The following is a 12,499-nucleotide window of genomic DNA, read 5'->3' as shown; positions in this document are numbered from 1 at the left end:
GGTCTCTCGGTCGCACCTGCCTCGTGGGGCTGTTGTGTGGATGACATGGGGATACCCTCAAGCAGGCGACCCCGGAGACACGAGGAAGCCTCACCACTAGGCAGCCTGGCAGTCCGGAAACGGCCGCTCACTCAGCAGCCTTCTTCCACTAACCGCAGAGCTGAGTTGGCTCCGGGGACTGGGAAACAGAACATGCATCAAGACGGAGCCGAGGGAAGGGCTGGCTGGGTGAGCACCCCACCCGGGACAGACTGAAGAGGATTTGCGGGGCGGGGGGGGAGGACCTCAGCCCCAAGTCCAGAGGTAAGAGCACCTCTGGGCGCTGGGGGAGGGGCCTTCTGGGGAGGGGGCCATAGCATCTGTGCCTGCAGAAGGCCCCAGGTCCGATCCCTGCCTGGCAGCATCTCCAGCTAGGGCTGAGAAAGTCACCTGCCTGGAACCTCGGAGGAGCCTCTGCCGGTCAGGAAGGTCTACGCCTGCGAAGACGAGGTGCCTCCAGACCAGTGTCCCTCCGAGGGGTGCGCATGCGCGTTCACACATGTTTTTAAATGTCCGCCCGGGCAATTTGATATCTGGCTCAGGGAGGCCCCATCCTGAATGCACAAGTGCCCACACTGCCTTGATGCTGCCGAGTAGGTAGAGCAGATGAAAAGGTGGGGGGGAGAATAGATTGCAGCCTGCTGCAGACTATTCACAGATGATCTGCTTGTGTGGACGTTTTCTCCCAGAGCACTTCGTTTAAGGCAGGAGTTCTCCACCTGCTGGGCTCCCACTGCTGGGAGAGGCTCTGGCCTGAAACCCTGGAATGCTGTTGCCTGTCAGTGTAGACAACACTCGGCTAGCCGGACCAAGGGGCTGACTCAGTCGGAGGCCGCTTCCCTTGGGGACAGGGCCATGGCTCAGGAGGAGAGCGTCTGCCTGCCTGCAGAAGGTTCCAGGTTCAGCTCCCAGCAGCAGCTCCAAGTAGGGCTAGCCAAGAGCCCTGCCTGGACCCCAGGAGAGCTGCTACCCAGCCCGCGTAGTCAAGGCTCTTCCAGTGCTTGCCTTGTGCACAGAAGGGCCCACCGGAAGTCCAGGGCTGCTCTCCCACCGACCCATCAGGAGCAGGTTGGAGCCCTCCTTCTGGCACTTGGAGGTGGATTTCCAGAGATGCTGCCCAGTGCGGCTGGGTCCTTTGCCTGGCTGGTTTGGGGAGCAGGCGGGGGGGGCGGGGACGACACACAGAGCCCTGCTCCCCTGCTTGCTTTGGGAAACACGCCTGCCCCAAAGGGCCGGCTGCGAAGACAGGAATAGCGGCCACAACAAGAAGCCCTCTGCTCCAGCGGTGACAACGAAGTGGGGAGACCACGGTCTTTGTGGCCACGCGGTGTGGCCGCCCGCGGTGTCATCATCTCTTTTTCGACGCATGTTAGACGCAGACTCCCCCGCGCACCCCGAGGAGCAGATGGCACTGGGACAGCAGCCACCCCTTCTTTGGGTCCCCTGCGCCTCGGCCCGGCCCGGCCCCTGCTTGTATCTGTATACTAGGGGGCAGGGCGGGGGGCTTGGAAAACGGCAGCCCTTGGCGCAGAGGAGAAAGGCCGGAAGCACGGCCTTTGCCCAGGTCTTGCACAGTGCCCACCCCCCCTGCCCCCCACCCCCTGCCGTGGCCCACAGTCTGTGGGGATGCGGCAGTTGTGGGGCTGGAGGTGGTGGAGGCTGAAGCCGCCCACAGAGGCAGGAGGCTCAGAACCCATCCGTGCCTCCCCCCCCCAACAGCTCTGGCATCGTAAACCTCACTGCGAATGAACGTTAAGCCCAGCAGGCAGAGCAGAGGGGGGCCGGTGAGGTTTTCCTGCCTCTTTGGAGCGAAGCAGTCAAAAGATCCCCTCCGTCACCAGCCCCTGCAAGTGCAGCCTTGAGATAACTCCGGAGCAATCCTCCCCGTTTCCGCCTTTTGTCCTGGTGTGTGTCGTCCACCCCCCCCCCGCCCCGCCCGCCTTCCTCTGCTGCTGAGAGTGTCCCGGCTCAGAAAGCATTTCCTGCCCTGCTACCGGCCACCACCATCCTGGCCTCAGGGCCTGCAGATTCTTTGCCCCGGCCTTGGCTTAAACACAAGAGTCCCGTCAGCCGCACAGCCTCCACCAAGCCCTTCGCCATTCTGAGTGCATTCTTTCACCCTCCCAATGCACCGTATTTTTGAAAAGATTGCACACTGCTTTGCAAGGGCGTAGGGTTGCCAGCCCTCCAGGACGGGGCCGTAGCTCTGCTGAAAAGAATTCCTTCCTGTGAGAACTGCTGCCAGTCAGAGCAGCCCCTACTGAGCGCGAGGCACCACCACTCTGACTCAGTGAATGGCAGCTCCCTATGTGCCTGGGTCTCCAGGAATCGGCATCCTCCGTCTCCCAATGACCGTGGAAAAGAACCCTGGAGAGGTGAATGGCTTGATAGTGTACAAAAAGGTTGCCAGGGTGGGCAGAGAGCGAGACAAAAGGAATGTCCAGGAATAGCTTCAGCCAGAGTTGGGCCACCCTCGGCTCTTGTGCACAGTAGAACAAGTTCCCCCCGCCATGCCCTGTTTTAAGAAAGAGCAACAAATACAGCTCCACATTCAAACTACCCAGAGGGGCAGCTAGCTGATTTGGGAGGCTGCACCTAAAGGCCTTGAGACCACCCACCTCCTACACACACACACACACACTTCACTTTCACCCCTGCTAACCGGGCATAGAGGCACCTTTTAATGCGGCGATTCTCTTTATTCAGCAAGGGGAGAGTAACTGGCCGGATCCACCCCTTATGTTTCTTTTTAGATTATGAGCCCCTTTGGGGGGACAGGGATCCATCTTATTTAGGTATTATTTCTCTGTGTAAACCGCCCTGAGCCATTTTGGGAAGGGCGGTGTAGAAATCGAATAAATGAATAAAACAAATAACTATTTCTAGCCCGTGGGTTCTGGAGGGCACAAACAGCCACTGGACTCACAAGAATGTAGGGCACTAATGGAGGGGGGACGTGGCACAGGAAGGGGTCCTTGGGGAACCAACAGGAAGGTGGCGAGCGTGTCCCGGTTTCCATCGCTGAAATGTCGGAGGGTGGACGACAGACAGGCCCACCCGCTTCCACGCGGACCACTTTGGGGCTCACAGAAAGCTCTTTCAAGTGGGGATTTCTCGCCCCATTTTTCTCAAGAGTTGGAGAGGAGCAAAAGACACACACACACACACACACCCTTTGCAAAGGTGCCTTCTAGTGACCGCTCCTCAGTAGCATTTTGCGGGGTGGGCAGTCAAGGTCTGCCCATTTTGCAGACCGGGAAAGGAAGGCCACGAGATAGGGACCGGTCCATGGCATAGGCAGGTTCCAGCCCAGGTGTCACGGAGCCTGGCCCTGATCCTCCACGCCCGGCCCTCTCTTGAAAGCAAACAGCCTGGTCCCCTGGCCCAGCGGTGCCTGGAGCAGCCCACGGCAGGCCTGGAACTGGAGGCACCAACTTCCTCCGTTTCTCTCGTAAACGGCCTCTGGATTTTGATGGCTCCAACTTCCCCGACTTTGCACAGCAGAGAGAGAGAGAGAGAGACACACACACACACCCCGCCGCTGCCCGACACGAACCCCTTTGGCCAACAGCAGGAGGGGCAGGATATCAGGCCTCAAAGAGCTGCAGCCCTTTGGAGGCTACAGGAGGGAAGCCGGTCAGGGAGGGCTCCAATCTCGCCCAGCAGACGTTTCCGCCGGGCGCTGCTTCCGAGCAAGCCCCTCACTCAGCCCCCTCCATCCATCACGGAGACCTCACCGCCTGCAGCTCATCCTGAGGAGGAAACAGGAGCCAGGGGAGAGGAGGGGGTGAGGAGCCTCCTGCCTTCCTCCAGCCGCACGGGAAGAACTCAACCTGCCTCCCCGCCACCGTCCGTGCCCCCCCTGCTCCCCCAACCACTTCAGCCCTGCGCACTGGGCCAAGAGGCCCCTTTTCAAAGTGGCGATTCTCTTGATTGAGCAACTGGCCCTCGCCAGCCCCAGCTCAGCATCCCTCCAGTGGCCGTTGCTGGGGTCTGTCTGGTGTTTCTTTTTAGGTTGTGAGCCCTTTGGGGACAGGGAGCCGTCTCATTTATTTGTTATTTCTCTGTGTAAACTGCCCGGAGCCATTTTTGGAAGGGCGGTCTAGACATCGAATAAGCAACCAAACAAATAACTAAATAACTAAAGAAGCGCCCTTCCTAGAAAGGGGTCAACCGCAGAGGAGGCGTTGCATTCACAATGGCAGGCCGGGGCTGCTGCGTGAGCAGGCACCTGGAGCCAGGGACCAGCCCTTCTCCATGCGTCAGGGGGGCCGTCTGGAAGGCCAACGCCGAAGCCGGGAAGATGGCTCTCCACCAACAAGAGACCCTTCTGAGGGTCTGCACCCGGCCCTCCCCAGTGGGCAATAACCTGTCAGGAGCCCCAAGACGTGGCCCTTTGCTTGCTGCCTCGCAGCCATGCCTGAGCCGCCCCCCCCCCCAGCCATCACGGTCAGAAATGGAAAGGCGTCTGTGCTCTTCTTCCCTCCCCATCACCCCCAAGGGGAGGGGACCACAGAGGGGCCATCGAGGCACCACGGATGCCTTCTCGTCCAGCAATGTCTTCTGCAAGACATCCTGTTTGCGTTCAGGATGGGGAAAGAAGGTTTTCGAGGAGGTCTGGCTCAGGGCTGTCTGGAGAGGAGGGCTGGGGGGGGGTGTCCAGGGCCCCACACTACAGCACAGCAAGAGAGACTCCTCATCACATTGTGAGAGCAGGACCAGTGCAAGATTCCTACCACTATTGCCGCCGCTGCTGCTGCTGCTACACATATTTATATGCTGCTTCTCAACACAAGTTCTCAAAGCAGTTTCCACAGAAAAATAAATAACAGAGAGGGTTCCCTGTCCCAGGTGGGCTCTCAACAACCCAGAAAGAAACACAGGGTAGGCACCAGCAACATCCACAGTGCTGCAGTTGGACTGGCCCGGTTGCTGTCTCAGCTAGGAAGAAAAACATGATACTTCGCAAGAAGCACGACCTTCATGTTTAATATGGATTCATCTCGGGGGGGGGGGCGCACAAACTATTTTCACCCTGGGCCCCACAAAAGCTAGCGCGTGTTCCCTCGAAGGTATATGCATGTGTACAAAGACAGAAGGTTTTGGATGTCCGCTCAGTTCATTTGAGATCCCGCTCAGGTTGAATCAGGAAGGCCCCTCTCTGAATGCAGATTGTGTGCAGGCACACACTGCCTTGATCCTGCCGCCCAGAACAAAACTCATTCTGCACACAGAAGAAGGAAATTAGAAGGAACACTGCTAGAGACCAATGGCCTTTGGCCATTGCAGCAGGAGATGATGGGAGTTGTAGTCCAACAACATCTGGGGAACCAGGCTGGGGAACCCTAGGCTAGATTGTCCGTTTTGCGTCCATTGTGGAGTGTCCTTGGCTTACATTAATTGTCCTTCTGTTGTTGTCGACCTGGCTTAGTCTGGGCAGAAAACCAACCCTAAAAAGCAAAACCCGCTGTTATGATCACCACTAGAAATCCACTCGCCCCTTCCGGCTTGGTTTTAGATGGACACTCAACATGATGGGGCTTTCAGCTTTGGGCCGTGGATGACTTTCTCTCCATTCCTACTTTGAGTTGTGGGTTCCTTTTGTTATCGCTGCTTCCCGTCTGCTGGATTGTTTTATTGCTTTTGCTGCATTCCTGCTGGAGAAGGGTTTCGGCCCTTTGTTGATCTTTGTAACTTTGATTGTTTTTTTTTAATTGTTTGTTGTAACTGTATATGTGATTGTTTTCAGAACATTTTCTCCAATGTTTGGGGAAGGTGGGCCAAAACTCTTTCAGATGAAACAAAAGAAAAGAAAACAAAAGGTTATCTGAAGACTGGCTTTGTTGTGCAGAACAAGGATTCTCCACCTTGGGTCTTTGGACAACCAAGTTCTGAGTTTTAGCCCTGCTAGATATTTAAATTTGATAACAGCACCAAAATACCCCAGAGCTTCCACTGAGATGTAATGCCTTACAGACAGCAGTTCTGGAAGGGAGATATCAAAAAAATCCCCCGCAAAAAAGAGACATGTCCCTGCCGCTTGGGAGTGATTGAAATAACGGCACACGTACTCCTTGACTGTCAGTGTTATCATAAATATACAACCCCTCTTATTAGTTGTCATCCAGGTTGTACAGATTATTTTCATCTTGATTACCTCTTAGCTGACCAGCATGACTTAACATCTTATAATGTGGCTGCTAAATTCTGTTTAATAGCCAATATAATTTGTCAGGAGCTCACTTAGAACTCAGTCCAGTGGATCTGTGTTGATGTTTAGCTGGATTACAACCTTGGTGGGTTATTTTGCTGGGCTTCCATATGAAGGTATTGATTGTTTGAAACTTGGGTCTGCACGGAGGTTGTGGGACTACAACACCCGATCTCCCCAGCCCCAATGGACATCGCTCAGTGGTGGAAGAGCATCTGCTTGGCATTCAGAAGGTCCTAGGTTCAACTCTGCCTGGCAGCATCTCCAACGAGATAGGGCTGGGAGAGAGACTCCTGCCTGGAACCTTGGCGATGCTGCTGCCAGTCTGTGCAGACAATACTGAGCTAGCTGGACCAAGGGTCTGACTCAGTATATCGCAGCTTCCTCTGTGGGATAATGGGAGTGATAGTCCAACAACATTTGGGGGACCCACGTTGGAAAATCCTGTGGGATGATATGGGGCCAAGATGCCCCTCGAACACTTATCTGTTTTCCAAGTCCAGATTGCATAAAGGACGTGATGCTTTGCTGATGCCTCCTGCAAAAGGCCTTTGAGGAAATAGCCGTTGTAAAAGACCCCCTTTCATCTCATAGGCAGCACGGCAGTGGGGGTGGGATTAATGTCCCAGACAATCCCCACCCCCTGCTGCCCCTTTGATGAACCCCCTGTGCTTACTTGATGGGAAGGAGCTCTCCACATGCTCAGAGAACCCTTCCTTTCCATCCTCCACCTCTCTGCCTAAAGACCCTCCGGACAGAGGCGGAGCCGCATTCTCCGTGGACTCGCTTCTGCCAGGCGTGGGCGGCCCAAGGGGTGGCGGGATTGAGATGGGGCTCCCAATGCAGTCTCGCCCCACGACCCTGGTGGGGATCAGCAGCCCCCTTTCCAGACCAACCTTTGCAAAGTTGCCAGCAGGACCTTCTTCTCAGGGTCCAGCCTGGTTTTCATTTGAATGGGAGACTATATGTGTGAGCACTGTGAGATCTCCGCCCGCCCGCCCCCCCCACCTTAAGAGGGGCCAGAGCTCAGGGGAAGAGCACCTGCAGGCTTGCATGGAGAAGGCTCCAAGTTCCCTCCCTGGCAACATCTCCAGGATAGGACAAGGTTTCTTCTTATTATTATTGAACCAACAAACTACCAAAGCATACAGTACGTTACTCCAGGATAGGGCTGAGAGAGACTCCTGCCTGCAACCTCGGAGAAGCCGCTGCCAGTCTAGGTAGACTATCCTGAGCTAGATGGACCAGTGGTCTGACTCAGTATATGGCAGTTTCCTGGGTTCCTAAACCCGCCCACCCCACACACACTTTTGTTACTGATGTCACAAGCACTCTGAGCATGCAAAAAGGGCCTTAAAGTTATCACAGGGGTCCAGCAAGGGGAGGGGGGCAAGCCACGTGATATCTGGGGAATGCTTCTCCCCTCACCCCCAGCCCAATTTCTCCTGTGAAGCAGAAGTCCTCCTTCCGCCCAAGAGAAGGCATTCCCTCCCACCAGCTCAGGCCTTAGTAGGAGCAGAGGGCCGGCCACTAGGTGGCAGTGCCGGCCCATCCAAAGAGGGTTAGGGTTTCAGGCACTTTCCCTCTGGAAGTGGGTGGCTGTGCTCCTTCTCCAGCATGCTGGTCTCCAGGGCCTTTGGGGGGATCGGATGCCCAAGGAAACTGCAGACCTCCTGAGCCTTTCAGGCAGTTGGGCGGAAGAGGGGATTTCAGCAGGTGCAGCTTGTCACCCAGCCTAGGGGAGAGAAACGGTGCCTGCCGAAATTCCCTCTTCCACACCGCTCCTAAAAACAGACCCTGGTATGTGCACCTCCATGGATGCTTCCTAATACCCCGCTTGAACCCAGAGCTACCCCACCCACCCACCCCACACACACCTTATGGCCTGGGGATGGATTCTTCCATGCTCCGGGCAAAATTCTGGCCAGTTGCATTGCAACAATGCAATGTTTTTAATCTTTTTATTTATTTATGTATTTATTTATTGTTATTTTCTACACTGTATATCCCGCTCTTCCTCCAAGGAGCCCAGAGTGGTGTACTACATACTTAGGTTTCTCTTTCATAACAACCCTGTGAAGTAGGTTAGGCTGAGAGAGAAGTGAAAGGCCCAGAGTCACCCAGCTAGTCTCGTGGCTGAATGGTCTATGAAGAAGAAGAAGAAGAAGAAGAAGAAGAAGAAGAAGAAGAAGAAGAAGAAGAAGAAGAAGAAGAAGAAGAAGAAGAAGAAGAAGAAGAAGAAGAAGAAGGAGAAGAAACCAATTAAACAGATCTTAAACATAATGAGATACAACTAGAGTTGCCAAACCCCTCAGAATTCTGGGTTTCACCCAGATTTTAAGCATCTCACACAGATTGCTTCACTCATCCAGATTCGCCTGGATTTCAGCTTTCTTAAATAAATAAAAAAAGCAAGGCACCAGCCCTTGTAGGAGTGGAGTTATGGAGCGAAACGTGCAGCTGTGCTCAGAAATTATTCTCAAGCCAGTTTACATGATGTGCAAATTAGGCACCTGGTTCTGGAGAGCCAGAATATGCCCTCAGATGCTCTTCGGCTAATCCGGCACCGTCAAGCACTCCTAGCCGGATTTCTCTGGGTTCTTTCCTTTCTGTTTCTCTGCTTTGTCAGCTCCCCGGCCGTGGGGCTCAGCTGAGCAGCATTTGAGGGGCCGTCTGGAAGACCTCTAGAGAGGCCCTTTCATGCCACCATCCATGGCTTTGAGGAGGGTTGGGAGGGATCTCCCAACGGGGGCCGCCCCCTCCTGCTGCTGACCGCATTGGCACTTCCCATGGTTTTATTAGCCTGCTTTTGTCATACTTCGAGTTTTATGGGTTTAGGGTGGTGAGCCATCTGGAGAGCCAGGTGCGCCGTGAGCCCGCTTGGTGTTGTGTTTACAGCGCAAGGATCGCCTCAGGTTGGCCCAACGCAGGTGGGGGCAGCCGCCGCCGCTGGGCAGCTGTGAAGCCGCTGGGAAAGTGCCCAGTCATGCCGGGGCCTTTGAAGCTGGGACGGCGATGGACCCGAAAGCACTTGCAGCTGGCACAGGCCCTAGCAAGACCCGGGGCTGCCCGGGCAATCCGTGGCCACTCAGCTCCCGGCGGGGTGCCAACTGGCCTCGTGAGCTGGTCTTGGGGCAGCAAGCAGGACTTGTCCTCTTAGCTAAGCAGGGTCCGCCCTGGTGGCATTTGAAGGGGAGACCACATGTGAGCCCTGGAAGAGATTCCCCTCGGGGGATGCTGCTGCTTTGGGAAGAGCAGAAGAAGGTCCCACGTCCCCTCCCTGGCGGCAGCAGCATCTCCAGGAAAGGGCCGAGAGGGACTCCGGCCTGCAACTGTGGAGAAGCCGCGGCCCGTCTGTGTAGACAATATTGAGCGTATGTTTGTTAAAAACATAAGAACAGCCCTGGTGGATCAGGCCCAACAAGGTCTGTCTAGTCCGGCATCCTGCACAGTGGCCCACCGGACTTCACCCCCCCGAATAACTTTTTCCAGTATTTTCCACACTGGCCGTTCGGATCACCCGACTTGCTTTCAGGCTTGTGAGGGAGGAGGCTGATTATTGGAGAGTCCCGGCCAGAACTGGAGGGGTGGGATCCCTAGCGGAGAGGCACCCCGCCCCCCGCTGCCTGTTTTTATTCCCCTTGCTCTCGCTCGCTCTCCTTTCCAGGGAAATCAGTGAGCCTTCTTGAGATCTTCTGCACGTCATCCGGGATGAGGCAGCTTCATGCTTTTGAGCTTCGAACATCCCGTAAGGTTTGGGCTCATGAGGTTCGGTTGGAACGAGTCCAGCTGATGAGAAGAGAGGGCGGCCAGGTCGTGTTTCCCACCCACTCCCTCCGGTGCCTAAAGGGGGTCCATGGGGTGCCTCTTCTTGGGGTGGGAACTCCGGAGGCTTTCCCAGCCAGCTGCCAACAGGTGCAGGCAGTGCCTCCCTCCCTGCCTCCCTCCCCTCCCCGGTCCCCTCCCCAACCTGCTGAGTGGAGGAGAGTGAGGGGGCTACCCAGAGACCAGGTGGATTAATGTGGGAAAGGCATTGATGAGGGAGGGGAGGAGGGCAGAGGCTTCTTTCTGGAGTCTCCAATCAATGCAGACCTCGGAGGATGCCTGAGAGGTTCAAAAGGAAGGCTTCAGCAGACAATTGAATGCTTTGAGGTCCCAGATGGCAGCTCTGCGTGCCTGGAATGATCACAGCCCGTCCACGCTGCACAACACACTCAAGCAGAGGTGCCTTTCCCCGTGTCTTTATTTGGTTTTATTTCGACACTTGTATCCCACTCTTCCTCTGAGGAGCTCAGAGCACAGGGTTATTTCTATCCTCACGACAACCCTGTAAGGTAGGTTAGGCTGAGAGAGACATGGCTGGCCCAGTGAGTTTCATGGTTGAATGGGGATTCGAACTCGGGTCTTCCCGGTCCTAGTCCAACACTCGAACCACTACTTGACAGGAGCCTCTACCCCGCTTGAAGAACATGGGATGGGGGAGCTGGAGGGCTGATCCGGATCCCTAGTGAAGGAGGACAAGAGCTCGAAGCAGCAGCCACTTTGGAGGACTGCGCTGGTGCTGTGCCAGAGCGCTGGTCAGAGCGCTGCCTGCCCTGCAGGGTGTCTCTGCCCAGGCTCTTGCCAACTCTTCTCTGGAGAGGACGTGTTGGGCTTGACCGCCAGCCTGCAGAAGAGTTCTGGAGACCCGGAACGTGACTTTGGGACAGAGGGGGGGTTGGTTCCGATCAAGGCATTCGTCGGGCTTTCTGATTTGGACACCAGAGGTGGGGGTGGGCCTTGGCCACTAGCGGGAATGGCTTTAAAAGAGAGGAGGAGGAGACAAATCCATACATGATGGGGCCACCATGGCAGGTGGGCATGGAGCCTCCATGTGCAGGCACAGCCTGCCTCTGGCGGCCAGCTGCTAGGAACAGACAGCAAGGGAATAGTTAATGGGCTTCCCTCTGCCCCCTCCGGGCAAGGCAGTTCCGAGGGGGCTGCTCTGCCCTGGGCCCCTCGGAAAACTGGAGCACCTGAAGCGGCTTTGCGAGCTGTTTGCACGTCACCAGAAAGGCTTCCGTGGCCCATGCAAGGCTGACATGCCAGAGGTGGCCGGTGGCTGTGGCACGCCCACTCTGGCTCCGTGGCCTCTCACGGGTGCCGACAGACACCGCCCTCTTGCGGAGCGGCCGCCCTCTGCGGGCTCCGTTGCCCTGCCCTGCCCTTGCTGCTCTCCTCTCACGCAGCTGGAGGGGACCCTCCGCCTACTACTCCCACTTGGTGATGGGGCCGGTGGAGCCCCATCGAAGCCCAGGGGGCGGGGCGGGCAGGGGGGCTTTCCTCCCCGGGGCCTTTGGCCCTCCCCAGCAGCCGGCAGGGGCAGCTGAGCAGCGTCCGGCTCCAGAAGCAGCGAAGGCCTCCTAGCAGGGAAGACTGCACCAAGGAGGGGGCCGAGGTTCTGCCCAGACTGGCAGCAGCAGCCAGAGCCAGCAGAAGGCGGCAGCAGCACCTGCATTCTTGAGGAGGACCAGAAGGGGGCAGCTTCCATACGGGGCTGAGCCTCAGCACCGCCGGCTTCCGGAGGCACTGCCTGCTGGCCCCGTCTTCCGCCTTCAGCTCCCCCTTTTGCCGGTCCAAGGCCGCCTCCAATGCGCGCTCCTCTCACATGAGGTCCACACCTGCTCCTCCAGGCACACAACTCCCTTTGCCTGCCCCCTTGACAGCAACACCGGGGCGGGGGGGGGGGCTGAGCACCTCCCGACCCTGGCAGAGGCCCGTTCCCGAAGGAAACCGTTCCCATGCCCTTCCTGTTCTTCTGCAGCAAAGAGAGTGGCGGGAGGGGGGGAGGAGATGGCAGCAGGGGCCCGGGGCCCGCCTCCGCTTACTGGCCAGGGCCTCCTTCAGCCTTGCCAGGCACCCGACCATCTTCAGACTTGTTCCCACAACTGCCGGCAGGGTCCGAGGGGTGCCCGGCCAGCCTCAGTGGGAGAGCCGGGCACGCTTCTGGCTTTGGGGCGTGTGTTTGCAAACATCCAGGTTGGAGGCAGGGAGACTGACCGGGTGCAAGGCGGCCGCTGAGGAAGACGAGCGCGCCCGCTCCAGATTGCGTCGCCAGCATTTTGCTTTGGCAGGAGGCACAGCTGTCTTGTTCTGCTGCTCTCGCACTTGCACATGGCCACTTGCCCAGCCTGCTACATGGATGCTTGTTGTGAGCCCACGACTGCCCGTCAGGAATGTCCCCGCCCAGTGGCTCTGCTAGTCTCCGCC

The sequence above is a fragment of the Hemicordylus capensis genome, chromosome 17 (assembly GCF_027244095.1).
Source record: "Hemicordylus capensis ecotype Gifberg chromosome 17, rHemCap1.1.pri, whole genome shotgun sequence".
NCBI classification, from domain to species: Eukaryota; Metazoa; Chordata; class Lepidosauria; order Squamata; family Cordylidae; genus Hemicordylus; species Hemicordylus capensis.
This window is presented reverse-complemented; position numbering follows the sequence as displayed.